The 15411-nt window shown below is 49.5% G+C and overlaps 1 protein-coding gene and 1 long non-coding RNA gene across 4 annotated transcripts in view; one reads left to right on the forward strand and one right to left on the reverse strand.

Annotated features, from left to right (window-relative positions):
* BCL9 (BCL9 transcription coactivator) overlaps positions 1-15411 on the reverse strand; it is a 59978-nt gene that overhangs the window by 31755 nt on the left and 12812 nt on the right. The window contains exon 1 of one of the 3 annotated variants that reach the window (XM_027719145.2): positions 315-363. The exons of 1 other annotated variant lie outside the window; for it this stretch is intronic. The gene's annotated coding sequence lies outside the window, so the exon portion shown is untranslated. Of the gene's footprint in view, positions 1-15; positions 107-314; positions 364-15411 lie in introns of those variants that run through there. One more of the 3 variants, XM_027719144.2, reaches the window with a different exon arrangement.
* Positions 793-13527, forward strand: LOC120323643. Its single transcript, XR_005564302.1, has 2 exons — positions 793-4288; positions 13398-13527. It is a non-coding gene; the product is annotated as an uncharacterized LOC120323643 (long non-coding RNA).

Genomic DNA, 15411 nt, shown 5'->3' on the forward strand with positions numbered 1-15411 from the left:
CCTGCCCGCACTCACGGCGCTCAGCGCGGGGCCGGCGGGGGCGGCGCGGCGGCTCCGTCCCCCTCCCGCACACACACACAGGCTCCATTGTCCGCCGGCGGCGGCGCCTCCCCCCCCGCGCCCCGCGCACTTGGTACCGCCCAGCGCAGCCCCTCGCGCCCGCTCCCCCCTCCCCGCTCCCCCCCCCGCCTTCACCGGTTCTTCTCCCCCCTCCCGACCCTCCCGCTCCCCCCCCCCGCTCCCGCCGCGTCCCGCAACCCGCGGAGAGGGGAATGGTACCGCCCGTCGCGCGCGCCCCGCCCCGGCAATGGTACCGTCCGCTACTCCCTCGGTCGGCGGCGGGACCGCCTCTCGCTCCCCGCGCCGCGCACTTGGTATCGCCCGGCACCCCCCCACAGCCCAGCCCCGGCCGGTGGGCGGGGCCTCTGTCCCTTCCCCCTCCGCCCGCCCGGTGGTACCAGCCGGGCCCTTAAAGGGACAGGACTCCCCCCTCCTCTCCCGGGGAGGCCGCGAGGCCCCGCCCCGCTCATTAGCATAGCCCGTCCTCCTGCCCCGCGGCGGCCACGCCCCCTCTCCCCTTTTAAAGAGACCGCGCGCCCCAGGTACTTCTTAAAGGGCCCCCCCACACACAACTCCCCTCAGCGAGAGTCGCCCTCCCCCCCCCCCCCGTTCCCCGTGCCCCGGTGCCCGCCCGGTTGCCGCAGGGGAGGCGCCCCCCGGTGCGGGGGGAGGGGGACCTCCCCCCTCCCCGCGCCCCCCACCCCCTGAGGCGGCGCGCGGGGGGGCCCGCCCTGCCCCCCCCGCACCGGCGGCGGCCCCCCCGTAACGGAAACGGCGCGCGGGGCCCCTGAGGGGCGGCGCGCGCTCCCCCCTCCCGCCCCCCCCCCCACCGCCGGGGGAATGCGGGATGTGGGGATTTGGGATGAGGGATGGCGGGTGCCCTGGCCCGCCCTCCTCCTCGGCACCGGCTCCCCCTCCACCCCCACCCCGCCAGCCTCCGCCTGCCGCCCGTGCGGGGGGGGGGTCCACGCCCCGGGAATCGCGGGGAGAAACCGGCCGGAGGTGCCGCTGGCACATGTCCCCTCTCCACACACGTCCGTGAGGGAGGCGGGATGAGAGCGTGAGGGAGGAGAAGCAGCTCCTTGCTGAGCAACCCCCCGGCTCAGAGCACCCACCGGCGGGGAGATCCCTGGGCTGTTTTCTCTGGTGGGAGAAAGCACCGGGTTAAGCAGCAGCCCGGAGCTGAGCAGGGAGGGACCAGGCAGTAATGGCAAACAGACACAACCTATCAACTCCTAAAAACGCTCAAGGGTCCCATCCTGGACAAACGCTCCGTGTCTTCGGGGGATTAGACATCAAATGTGGTTCGGTTTCGAACTGGCAGCGAGGAGTTTTGAAGATTCGCAGCAATCCCCCGCCCTTTTCAGACCGAGATTTACTCTGTGAAAAGAGGGCTTTCAACATCCACTAATCCTCCCTCCTTCACCTCCACAAAAATGTTCTTAAAATGGGCGATCTCGCGGGCTGCGAGGAAGAGCCTTTCCAAGCACACCGATGCAGGGACCCACCGAGCAGAGAGAGCCAGCTGATCAGCTTTGCATATCCGCGATGCCTGAATAACCTGTTTGCCCAATACACCACCAGTGAACAGAAATGCAGTGTGTCCTCCCTCTCCCTTTATCCTCAAACGACCCATTCTTTGTCCGACTCCCACCCTGCCCAACTCCCACTTTTAAATAACCCAGCTCTTCGGAAGAAGACCCTTTCAGCGCAACCATTCACACTGGGCGTTGCTCTGGCAGATAAAAGCACCTCCTCTCTCTGCCCAGCTTCCCACCCCTAAGGGGCTTTTCCACTTTTTGCCCTGCTCTTCTCCTCCCCTTGTCCATGCCCGCATGGAAACACTGTTAAAGAACTCTTTACAGCTTCCTGAGTAGGAATTATCACCTCTTCCCCAGATACTTTTCCTTGAGGGGGATACTCCCTAAGAGTGGGGTTTCAGTCCCTTCTGATTTGCAGACCAGAGACCCGAAGCAGTTCCCGCTGAACAGACTTTCAGCCCACTCACACCTTTTCCAGACAAGTCCCTGGGGCTACAAGTTCCCAGGATCCACTACCCCCCAAGGTGAAAACCTGTGGTCTCTGATGAGTCTTTCCACCTCCCCTACTGACACCAGCCCCACCTGCACCTTTCCAGTGATCCCGGCAGCGCCTTCTACAGCTGAAGTGTTGGCTGTGAAACCCAACTGATCGGCTCCACTGGAACCACCACCTTTGCTGCCATCGGTTCCACAAACCCTTTCATACCTGACGTACAACCCCCCTCTGTTTTTACACTGATATGGGCCACAAAATGGAACACCCACTATTGCTCCCCTCCTAGTGGGCTGAGGCCAGGAAAGGCTGCCCCAGCAGCAGCACTGCAGGGCAGACCAGCGAGGCAACCATCCATGGTGAAAGGAAGAGATGTGCCTCACAGTGCCTCAGACAGAAGACCCGGTCTGGCTCTCCTCGACACCAGGAACCTGTCGTGCTTTGCTTAAAAGGAGGTTTGTTTCCCCTGGGCAGTAGAGGCTGGGATTTTTCTAGGGAGAGCCTAAGGAAGCCAGGCAACCCAACTTCCATTTTCCAAAGGTACCTTTGAAAATCCTACCCCGTCCTTCGATCCCAACACATGCGACAGCAGCGATAAAATACGAGGTGATAGCGGGACTGCCTTTTTTGTTCTCCTCTCTCCTCTGGCCAGTACTTCGCTGTCTTGTCCCTTGAGGAGTCAGACCGGGGAAAAGGAGCACAAAATGCTACTAGTTTGCAGATGCTGCGGTTCCTCCGACTCCCCTCCCATCCCCCCGACCCCATCCCCCCACATTTCAAACAGTTATAAATGACTGTGCAACTCTGCAGGCAGCGGTCTCAAATAACCACACCAAGCCTCTCCCCTCCAACGGCTTTAAGTCTCTTCCTTCCTCTCTTTGGGGCTCCGGAGAGCAGCTATCAAGGTGTTTTGCTTCACTCTCCAGAGTTAAGTTGCTACTTCACCCACCACCTTTGGGAATCCGCCACGGCAGTGAATTCCCTAGGCAGGAATTCTCAGCTGAGAAATCCCTCCCTCCCGCTGTTCTTGAAGGGTTTTACCATGGGAACTGACAACAACAGGCTCCCAAATGATCTTAACTGCGAAGACAGGTTGTAAGTCAGGATTTCAGGTAGCAGAGCCCCCTCAGACGGTGGGACGGTCAGTGCCAGCCTCGAGAGCAGCCCCCCGTTTTGGGGCCTTGCCCTCCCTTGTCCAACCTCATAAAAGCTGCCCCAGAGAAGCCAGCTGTCCCGGCTCTTTAGAGCACTCTGGCAAATCCAAGAACATCTTGGAAACATTACAGCCCTCACCACACTGTGTGCGCTCTCCTCACAACTCCCTGTCCGCAGCAAGGACAGGAGATCGGCCCGTCTACTCAAAAGCAGGGTCCTCTTCCATTAGAGCAAACCAATCCTAAGGAAAGTTGCCACAGGAGCTCCAGTGCTGTGGAGCAGACAAGATAGCCCAGCCAGCTAAATACATTTGCATGACACTTTCTGCACATGGTTCAGAGCATGGCACACCCCAATCGCAGCTTTTATTCTCTTTAAGGGCCCAGCCCTGCAAACACTTAATTTTACATGTGTAAGTAGAGTCCCACTGAAGCATAATGGAGCTACTCATGCAAATAACATTGAGAGCGTGTAGGGCTGTGGCTCTGTTTCACTATTCCATCTGCAGCAGACCCAGTTTTAGAGGATCCTGCCATGCTCTCTCAGTTATTGCCGCTCACTTGTGCCAGCTAAACTATTCATGTAGCTACACTCACAGGTGAGCTGCTTAAACAGTCCAACTCTTTTTTAAAAACCCTACTAAGAAGGACAAATCCTTAAGGCCAGACCAGCTCTGATGCAGATTTCATCCCCACGAGCGCCTGAACTGGCACAACTGGAGGAGGTGGAAACATCTGAGGAACAGGAATTTTGAAGATGCGATTGAGGGAAGGCGAAATGGCGACACGGAGCCTTAGCTTGTGAAGGCTGGAGGCATTACCCTCTTCTGAAGTTACACCCTGCTCCTGAGCATCCACTCTCTGAAGCGGAACCTTCTCCAACCACACAGTCATTCCACATGAAACAAGTTTCACCCCAAATGCAACAGCAGATTGGGCCTTTTCAGTCATTAAAACTTAAAAACCTTGCCTCGAGAAAAGCCATCACCAGTACGAAGAGTGTTTTACCCAGGATCAGGGACGTGCACTCCTCCTTGCAGGTAAAGGCTGTCATCACCATGTGCATCTGTAGCCAGTACATTGCTGCTCCTGCAGTCACAGGATCCCTTGCTATTAGCTTTGACATGGCACATTTGGGCCATGCAAAATGTTCCCTACATTATTTTTTTTTTCCAGTTTATGGGCTATTTTATCTCCAGCAACTCTGTGCTTAAATTGCACCACATATTTCCTGTCTGCTGAGGCAAGATTTCCCTCTTTCAGTGCAATTATAACCTTCCAGCAGGGAAGCTCCACTAACTCCTTAAGAGCTTTGCTCTCTATAGTGCCTCCCAAACTGCATTCATGTACACCTGAGCAAAGTGGGTGTAAAACACCGTCACTGTTGGAAGTGAAGCGCACACACCATTAGGAGGATGTTTTGCTTTGTTTGTTTGCTTTAGGCTTTGGGTTTTTTTGCTCTGGTGTAGACGATCAGAGAAGCTGCAGGACAAGAGAGAGATCAGGCCGTATGAAACCATTTTCTTACCGGCTTTGAGTTTTACAGGGCTGCATGCTCTAATGAGCCTTCTCGAAAGGAAACAACCCATTTCTGTAAGGAATCCAGGTGATTATGGTTTGCATACCGCCGTGATCTCTCTGCATGGGCACGGGGGAGCTGCCTTCATGAATCTTGCTGCAGGATGAAGTCTAAAGCTGGACAATGTGAAAGAGATGGGAAAGGGCCACAGGGAGGGGTAGTTTAACATCCATTGTTAACTTCGAAAAAAAAAATCCTTCTTTCAGAAAGTCTTTTATTTATTGTAAATCATTCCTAAAAGATTAGGAAATCAGGCCTGGGGGAGGGGGAGAGATTGTTGTGGCTTTCTTTCTTGTTCGGCGTCTTTTGGTATTAGACATTATCCTGAGTCTCCTCAGTTTTGCTGAACCTCAGTCCTGCAAAAACCACCAGAGAACATTCTTAACATGGTTCGGGTGAACAGTCTCTCTGCACCCCAACATGTGTGGGACTTCACAGAGGAGGGAAATGCATGTATTTCCATATCAATGTCAGGATCCACACTCACACTCACACACATCCCTCCCAAAAACACATACACAAACCCCCACCACTGCTGGCATAAGACGACCTGTAGCTCACCTACAGCAATGACTACTGCCCAGCTGGCTGCACAGGGCACAGAGCTGTGCTGGGAAAGAAACTGGCTGATGGATCAGACCAGCACTGGCTGCACAACATCACCCTAAGGCAACAGTGTACAGATGATGGCAAACTCACCCGGGCAAGAAAGGCCTTTCTCTCACTTTCCTGTCTGCACTGGAAAGAGAGAAACAGTTGATGTTGCGTTTTCCTGTTCACATGAACATCCAAACAATCTGAGCCTTAATCAAGCTTGGGCTGGAGCATGGGAGTGTGCCTATGGTTAAAATACTCTCCTGGATCTCCAGAGAGCCTTACTGTTCATCTGCCACCCTTCAAGACGTTATGCCCCATCAAAACTCTGGGGTGATGAACAAATCCCACGTATTATAACATTCCAGTTGCTGGAAGCTCTTGCCCTATTTAGAAAGTCATCTCTCAAGTCAATAAGCAGGTATGAGGCAAATACCATGCAGCCACAGAGATAAATGCTCAGCCCTATCTCCTATGATTAAAAAAAAAGGGAGAAAAAGAAGGAGAGAACAGATACTGATTCAGAAGGGAAATCAGGTAAACAGAATCTGGGGAAACATATGCTCATGCAACACATGAAAAAATATGAATTCATACTAAACAAAGGTGGAAAATTTTGGCATGCAGAAGACTCCAAAATCAATGATTGCCCAGAAACACTGCTTCCACCACACTGTCCCCATGTTTTACAGGGAACTGCTAACACACAGTGAGTGCTGTGGTGCTGCCAGGAGAATTTGTCTGTGGAAATGCCTGACCCTTCAGCCTTTTAAGATTCTCAGCCATGACTTTACACTCCCTTTGTATGTGTATGGCCATCTTTAACATCAATGAGAACAGACATGGCAGCAGCTCACAAAATTCCCAAACTCACCTCCTGCTTCCACTCAGCCACCTGCTGAGCCTGGTACAAGACAACAAGCCCCACTGGATAGCCACACAGCCACATTCTCTGCACTGCCTGCCCCACAGTGCCAGGGCACGCATGTTTGTACTTCCATGGTGTAAAACCGAGCAAACAAAATTCCATTCCCAAAGCAATATTTCTGAGAAAGACATAACCAGATGAAGAAAGCACCTCTCATTAGGAGCATCCTTCTCACAGAATAAATAGAAGGAAGCTAAGTCTGCCCTCAGACAGACAGAAGAAGTCATCTGTTGCCAACACACATAACAGCTCTCTTGGCATAACGGGCTTTTTGTGCCTTCCAGTGCTGCTCCTCCAGCATCCGGCTGCTCCGGGTACCCGCCTGCTGCACAACAGGGCAGCGACACAGACGGGTCACACTCATGGGCTACAGCTGCCCCTACAGCCAGCAGAGAGGTGTTGGAGGGCAACATTTTGCTCGTGTGTCTCCTTCAAGGCTATAATAAAATAAAACCAACTTCAGCATGAATTTCCCTCTAGACTGAGCACAAAGAAACCAAGCCCCCACTGTACCACAGACTAGCCCATTAAAGCGAATGGTTAAACTCTTGCTATGAAAAAGTAGGCGTTGTTGTCTGTTTTGTGAGGCAGAAATCAATATTCCCGCCTCCTCTCCTTCTGTTATTTCACCTTGAGATACTCATGCTCAGTTAGATGAGATCTGAGTCTTACTCACTGTTACTGCAACTTTTCTGTCTCCAGCATTTCACAGGGTCACGGATGTTCTTGGAGTCCTAACCTGCCTGTAATTTACCATTCAGCTCCCTAAACTGGTGACTGAAGTAGTGACTGATTTTCCTCCCAAATCGCACCACTGCAGCCATTTCTAACTGTTTATCTACACCCTCACCTCCATCATTTTGCTCCCTGTGTCCTCCAATAATGACCCTCTCTCTGCCACAGCCTCTCTCTTCTCTGGACCCCTATAATTCACTCCCCGCTAGCCTCTTCCATACTGTGGCCATCTCGTGTAAATGATGTTTTATTGTGGAATGTCCCTTCTGCTCTCACTCTCCCTTTAATTTAACTGTGGGGGGTAGCTTGGTTAAGGCTATCCATTTGGGGGGAGGAAGGGGGGCAAGGGGGAAAAAACCTGGGTGACTGATGCTCAGCCCAGGCAACCCTTCAGCAAAGTTGGCTGGGAAGAGACAGTTAGGGTGAGATAAGCCAGCACCATACCCCAACAGCTGCTCCTTCAACCAGGTTTCCCTGCGGCAGTTCAGATCCAGGGCCTGGACCGATTCCCACAGATCAGGTAGCAATAATGCCAGGCTGACTGGGCTGTTCTGATGAGTCCTCTTGGATGCAGCTCTGCCTACGCTCATGCCTGCCTCTGTCACCTAAGGATTAGACAACTGCAATATGGTCTGTTTGGCACCACGCTTCAAATCCATTCATAAACTGAAGGCAGTGCAGAACTCAGTGCTCGGTTAGAAAAGCCATGTCTCTCACTCATGATCATTCTCGCATTTGTGCTCCATTTTTATGCCATCTGACCACTGGCTTTCAGACAGGTTTTAACATGTTCCTGTTGACCTCTAGTGCCTCGCATAGCAGAACCCTTCCCAGCTGACAAATCACCTCTTGTTTTCCTAGAAGCTGTGGAAAAGACACCCGGTACTCTCACACAGGTACCCGGGAGAGCAGAGTTGAGGGTTGTTCAGTCTCTAGTTTGCCATTGTTTGCCGGTGACAGTCTGATGAAATTGCTTGAGTTATAATGAAGACAGTTTTCATTATCTGTCATTTAAAAATGTCAAGGGAGCTTAGACTGAATGGATAGGTGCTACCTGTTGTTTCAAATAGCTTTTGATGAAAGAAATACATTTCAAAAGTACCAGTCACTGATTTACAGGTGCTGTGCAAAGATTACATAAAACAGTGAGATCCCTCCACAGAAAACAAGCAGATCTCACCCCTTGCTTCTTAGTTTAGACTTTGGCTTATCATCAGTGTGGTGCTGACTTTCTTCTGCAATAATCATCCTTGGCTTTCAGACCTGCAGGGTCCCAGATGAGAGAGGATGATATCAACGAAAACAGGACTCTTCATCATTACAGGGCACTCGACAGTTCTGGCCTAGCTGTATAAATGCTTCATCTTCTGCATTTTTACTTATGCACTTTTATGGTGCAAACTGTGAACAACTTTAGCAACAGATGTCATGACTGGACATACTTCTGCCCAAACATTTTGCTAGTCCCTCTCCACTAACGGTGTTGGCCTCTCACAGCTGAACTGCAATAACAGACTGTGTGAATGTTCCTAGTCCATCTGAGCACAAAATCTGCCAGCTTATTTTAAATCACACCATTTTACTCCCCAGCATGAATACATCTGCTGACAATACCTGCCTTGCAGATCCTGAGAGACACCTAGGGCAGCATGCTTCTTTTCCATCTGTATTTCCATTATATTTCAGAGCATCCATTTAACATGTGAGATGGTGCTGTTTAGGGGACCTGCCTCGGTAAGGTAACTCTGATGGGACACTCCCTGTGCCTTGCCTTGCTTACAAGACAGGCTGTTCCCTACCCACAGCCTGCACCTTTTGCCTGTCCTCTCTGTCAAACCAAGACAAAATGAATGCCAGCAGTCCATACAGCAGCATGCAAGAAATCCAGTTAATACTCTGTGTACAGTCTTTAAGAACCACTTGTATTTTTGGTCATTGCTTTTATATGAGAATCCAGCATCAAAGACTGTAGCAAGAATCTCATGTAAACATTTAAATGCTGAGGCACAGATACCTTCTACTTAAGAATCAGATAACAAAGACTGCTGCTGCTCTGTCCAGTGACACGACTTCAGCCTGCCTGGGTCCCATGCAGATCAGCTGGCTTCCTCTTCCAAGTCCCTATTTCCCCCATGTGCAGCAACTGCAGTGTCTCCCACGGTGTTCCTGCTCTTGGTGGTGTACATGATGTTAAAACCTAATATTTGATGGTAATGAGGAAGGAGAGAAGGACTGAGCCTTAGGATGGTGGACTCTGAAAGTCACAGATGTGGGGAAGAAATAAGATCGTTCCCAGACCTGATCATTTCCATGTCTTGTTTCCATTGAGACAATGTTTCCCAGGCACTTACTTTAGTCATCTTTACAAAGCATCTCCCAAAGAAAAGGGTTTATGTTCCTGGCAACACGTTCCAAAAAAACATGTCCCCAGCTCCCTGCTGCCATAAGCAAGAACAACTCCAATGATTTCAATAAAGCTGCACTTTCTGTGGCCCTAAGGCTATAACACTACAGTAAACAAAGCCAAATTCCATAAGCCAGATGCTTTAAGGTCTGAATCCAAGTCTTCAACATCTTACACATATGATCCACCAGTAGATGACTGAACCCACACCTTCAGCTGGCTGTCACCAAGCTCTGTCACCCACCAGCAGAACACGGATCCCAGGGCCTCATCCTGGGGCACAGCAATGGCTGGTGGACATCAGCCTGCTCCTTGAAAGGGCAGTGGTACCTCTCTCCTCTAGGATCTGTGCTGTGCCAGCATTCCCAGCCTCCCTGCTGAGTCCTCCGCCCCCTCCAAAAAGAAACTCCCATTCCCTACTCTAATAACCACAAGGATGAGTTTGACAAATAAAATGCTTATACCAAACCCAAATGACCTTACAATTTCAGCTGTTTACCACTCCAGTTTCTTCTTCACCTTCCCATCCCATCAGCTTGTTTTCCTTTACATTTAAGACATCCAAACAAACGCCGCTCACTCCAAGGACGGGATGGCTCAAGGCTGTTGCCAGACTAGTTCTGGGATCCACTGGCACATGCTGGAAGCAGACCCATGGCTCAGTTAGATGACAGCATACATCCTGGAGTAATAAGGATGCAGTGCTGGATAGTTGCTCAGGACTGAGTGAACACAGCAAATGAATGGTCTTTCCAGCTTCAGAAGTGGCCCCTGAAGAGCATCAGTAAGGGACTTTGGCTTGATAATATAGTCTGGGGAATCTACTGCACACAGCTCCAGTGAGTAATGCTGAAAATCCATAGGCAAAGGAAATGTTTTAAAACAGAGGAGGAAAATCTACTTGAAATCAATACTGTGGAGGTCTCTAAAAGGAAACACTCTGCAAAAAAGGACACATTTGCCACATATAAATCTTTAATGATACCTTGTAGTTTTAACAAAGCATTAAAAAACCCCAAACAAACAAAAAACCAACCCCAGTCGCTGTAATACACCTGAGAGAGCAATCATCCTCACATGGCAAAATATGATTTTCACACCTGGTAAATGAAATGACTCTGCTGCATCCCAAGGCCAGGGTTAGGGGCTAAGGTGAGCTGTTAATGGAAGGTTAGAGACCACGAAACAGCTCTTCAGGGAGCACCTTTCAGATGCTCTTTTCATGTCCAGCAGTTGCACAGTAATCAGAAGGCACTGGCAGCACATACTGAAGTCCCTGTCGCTGACAGTGGTTCTAACTGTGCAGTCACCAGTTGATAGCCTGGATTAAGATACTGGCTGGCACACCCGTGCTCCTCTGACTCAGGAGAAGGCTCACTCTCTTCTAAGAGCAATTCTGTACTCTTTCATCTCCCTCCTGGCATGCCTTCTGCAGCACACCAGGGTTAACCACTCGCTCTCTCCTCGCAGATGAAGAGCCGAGACAACAAACTTTTCAATCGCACACAGCTCGAGCCTCTGCGCCATTAAGAGAAAAGCACGCACTGAAAAAATGAAGGAAAATCCTGACCGCAGCCATGCTGGTAGGAACCTGATGACATTCAGAATCTGTCCTGCATCAGCACGGGAGACTGCCAGATCCAGGCAGGATGGCTATGCAATTTGCCAATCACTGAGGGAACAAGAGAGAAGTGAGACCTGCAGGGAGCCAACAGGCCCTGGAGGTACAGATATTTACAACAAAAAATCTGAGTGGAGTCAGCAAGAGGAAGAAGCACAGAGAAATACACTACATGATCTAGCACCAAACAAGACGCGTGGCTTAACAAGATGCTTTAGAATATCTGGCTCCATAAATTAGACTGTGATTCCCAGTTCTTTAGCTCCCAGCTCCTGCTGATTTCTGAGTATAAAGGGGATGTTTGTCACTCCCAAGATCAGACACCAGCTCGAATGCCTTTCAAGAAGTACACACATGAGTATGTTCCTAGGGAAGAACGAGCTAGAGCTAAGCCTTCAAATGAGCACAAGGAGAACCTCCTGCCCACAGACAGGAAAGTGGTAACCTCCTTCACTTCCTTTGTGGCTTTAACCTAAACCACAACTCCTCCCTTTGGGTTAGAAGTCTCTTCCACTCATTCAGATGTTTGTCAGCTTGTCTCTCTCTAATACCCAGCATCCGTCACTGCCACATAGGGAAAAAACAACAGCTCTCTTCTTTTTTTCCTCTCTCCCACACCCCTTTTGCAGTTTCTTCCCTAAACAAGAATGGCTTCAATGCATGGCAAAGCAAGTCTAAACTACAGCTCTTCAGGCACAGGCACAGAAATTAGCAATTGCAACATGAGGGGGCAGGGAAAAAGGAGACGTTGGCATACAGGCTACACCAACATTTGGGAATGCTGGCAGTGAGGAAACACTGCTGCCAGCAGGAAGAGCGATGCCAAAATAACTCACAGGGCTTTTCCATGAGCGCGAGCACTCCTTCCCAGCCCGGGGTCCAACGTTCCTTCTTCTCCCCCCCCCCCCCCGAGAGCTTCAGAACATGGATGAGGTGCTGGAAGCGAGGGGCAGAGGGGGGTGAGCACAGGGAGGAGCTGTGCTGCCACTCAGGAGGCCCTGTGCATAAGGAGGTGAGAAGGGCAGATCCCATCATCCCTAGTGTGGGGCATCAATTAGGGAGAGGCACCGCCGGCCCTCCCCTGAGATCCCATCATCTGCTGAAGGTATTTTTAAGCATGTGAGAGACAGAGGCTCCCACCCCAAACCCTCCTGATCCAAAGGCTTAACCTTATCATACCCAGGTGATACTGGGGTGTTTCAGAGAAAGTTAAGCCTTGTGAAAGGTTTGAGCAGTTTTTTGACCACAGGAGTTTTTTGCTACCTTAAAACTGCCTGTACCAGGTAGACAGAGAATTACTCAGGGGGAAACCTCTCCCACTGCTCCCACTGCAACACTCCGGGCAGCCACACATGGTATCAGGTGATGCAGTCACTCCCTTGTCACCTGCCACTCCCAGGACACTTCAGAACTATGTAATGTGAAAGGAAATGCCTTTTATTCCTTCAAGGTTTTCAGAAATTTCAAATTTCTATATGTGATCAGGTTAAAAAAAATTAGTCTTCAAAAATTATACCTAGAAACTACAACCAAATTAATTAAATGCGAGATTTCATTTTACCTTCTTGAAACACTCCATTTTGACAGCTTCAAAACTTTTCTCCCTTTTTTTTTTTCAAGATGAAACACAAAACTGGAATCAACTTTTCCTGAAAATAGCAACAGTTCTGGCAAATCAGCAATTTTCTGAGAAAAATTATCTCTGGAGAAAAATCTTAACAAAACCTAGATCTATTATTTCCTCCCAACGCCACACAAGAATATGCCTCCGTGGTGCAATTCAGCCTTAAGTTTCATAGCAACTCAGATTCAGACATATTGCACACACAGATATTAGAATATGCCTTCGACATCATGAGCACAATGCAAAACAGTGTATATACAATATGGCCAAGCAATGCTGCTATGGAAACCCTTGCTCTGAATTCCCGTATATGGGGTGTTTAAATTCCTGTCCCTAATATTGCTTTAACAGAATTTTGTGTACTTTATTTCCTTGCTCAAGTCATCTCCCTCTTCCTGGGAGGACTCTCCCCCTTGGAAAAGGAAGATGTTTCTGTGGGTGAAGCAGAAGGTAATGAGACCTGCACCGCATTCCTGGTGCTGCCATATACACCAGCTCCTTGAGCTACAGCAAGAGAAGTGATGGATTTGTGCCTCAGTTTCTGCAGCTGTAAAATGGAAATACGATGACGTTTTACTTCGGATATGACTTGGATGTGCTTTGAAACCCTTTGTGACAGTCAGAAGATACATGCATCCTTATTCCTATTTGTTACTTTCCGTAGGCGAGGAGTTACTGTCCTCTACAGACCTATGCTGATGATCTCTATACTGGAGAACCAAATCAGGAAGTACAGTCGCCCACTCATGTAGCAAACAGATAAGTAATAAAGCAGCACACTTGCCAACTCCTAAGGAGGTGGTTTCTTAAAAAGACATAGGAAGCTTTCATGTTTTGATGCTGACTAATTTCAGAAAGTTCCCGTTTCACTCTCTTGATCTTAAACTTCTTCAAAAAATATGTTTACCTGCTCTTCTGAAGTGTATTCTGCTGGGGAGGGTCAAACTGGCTAGATTAAAGGTGACAGTGCTGGAAGAGAAGAGGACACTTTATCATCTCCTCCAGTTGCTCCTGGTGACCATAGTGGTACCTTTCAGGTCTCACCCCAACAAGGAGAGGACACTGCAGCCAGCAGTGGCCATCTGAAACTCTGCCTTCTGCTTCGGGGTGCAGCACATCCCGGGGTGCACGGCACCACCTCCTGCAAAATCTGAGCAGAATGTGCAGCCTAATCACCACCACCCAGCAGCCAAACTCACCCCTGCAATCCACTGATCGCAAATGCAGATTAACTTACTTGTATTTGTCTGATGGTGTAATTGCCAGACTGCACATTCAAATGAGTATTTGTTTAACTGTGTGATACACAGATAGAGCTTATGCACTTGAGGCCAAATTTACCCCTGTTGTAATTTCCCTAACTCCAGTAGCAATTACTCAAAGGACTAATTTGGCCCACAGTGTTTCCTAGTATATGTGATTCATCATTTCTTTCCTATAACAAAGAATAATACACTGTTTCAATCAGTGGTGATATCCTGGCCTCCTTGAGGCTGCCGGACTCCCTGTTTAATCAGACATAAAACAAATCACTTGCAGAGGCAGAGGCGTACAAGCATGCTTTAATTACAATATTGTAACACCAATTAGAGATCTATCTAATCGAGAACTCAGTACTTCCTACTCGAGTATTACTCCCATGTTGGGATAATTACTGCTAATTAAGCTTGGAACTAATTAGGCCAAATGATCTCATTTATACCAACATAGATGACTTCTAGGAGTTCACACACCAAAAAAAAAAAAATCCAAGGGTGATTTTATCATTCCTGGACTCATCTGCACTTCACTTTTGAAATGGACTGTCCCTTCCCAATGCATAATCCCTGCTAGAACTGAAGTCCCAGATCTCAGATGATCTCACACTCTTCCAAGGCAGAGAAACGCTCTCTGAAGGTGTTTCACTGGGTTGGCCCAAATCACCTTCTACTCCAATCCACACAGAGTCATGTCCCATCACGGCCTGGTTCATTCCAAACCCACAGGCTGCACTCACACCGTTATGGTCACAGCTCTCAGTGCACTTAGCACTACCCACACTGCCGTGACTGCTGCACAGAATAAGGTTTGCTGTAGAGTGCTGTGCAGTGTTAAGGCAATAACTGTAAAAAAAACCCCAAACAACTCTTAAACATGCAGACAGCCACATGTACTTGTTGAATGATCTGCATCAATGCTGTGTATAATTAGAAATGGCATCCCAACGCCATTCGGTAACGGTGGCCCAGCTGTGCTGTATGGGATGGCTGAGGGCAGGGGCTGACTCCAGCTGATGGAGCTCCTTGCAAAGCCCGTCTGTGCTACAAGGCTCCTCGTGCTCACAGTCTGACTGCATCTAACAAAGTTGGCTTCACACTGCAGGCAGAAAAATAAAGGACAGCCCGTGAAGCTCTGTTTATGTTGCAGCTTCTCCTCCTCCCCTCCAACCCCAAAATTCTGAACCAGCTCAGCAATGAGATTCTCAGGTTGAAGAGACACCAAGGCAGCTTCCATTTAGACCTGCTCTTAGCTTATGGAAAGAGTCACAAGCAGTAAGTAGGGTGTTCCCCACCTAATGGTTGAACAGAGTGGGGTAAAACAAACCTGAAAAACAAAACCTTTGCATTTTTGTCTGGGTATTTGGGGGACTGTGAGTTAGCTTCTCACCCAAAGATGGTTTGCACCAGTGGCATGATTTC

This window comes from Pipra filicauda, unplaced genomic scaffold, assembly GCF_003945595.2.
Source record: "Pipra filicauda isolate LSUMZ 115617 unplaced genomic scaffold, ASM394559v2 scaffold306_size1276767_pilon, whole genome shotgun sequence".
NCBI classification, from domain to species: domain Eukaryota; kingdom Metazoa; phylum Chordata; class Aves; order Passeriformes; family Pipridae; genus Pipra; species Pipra filicauda.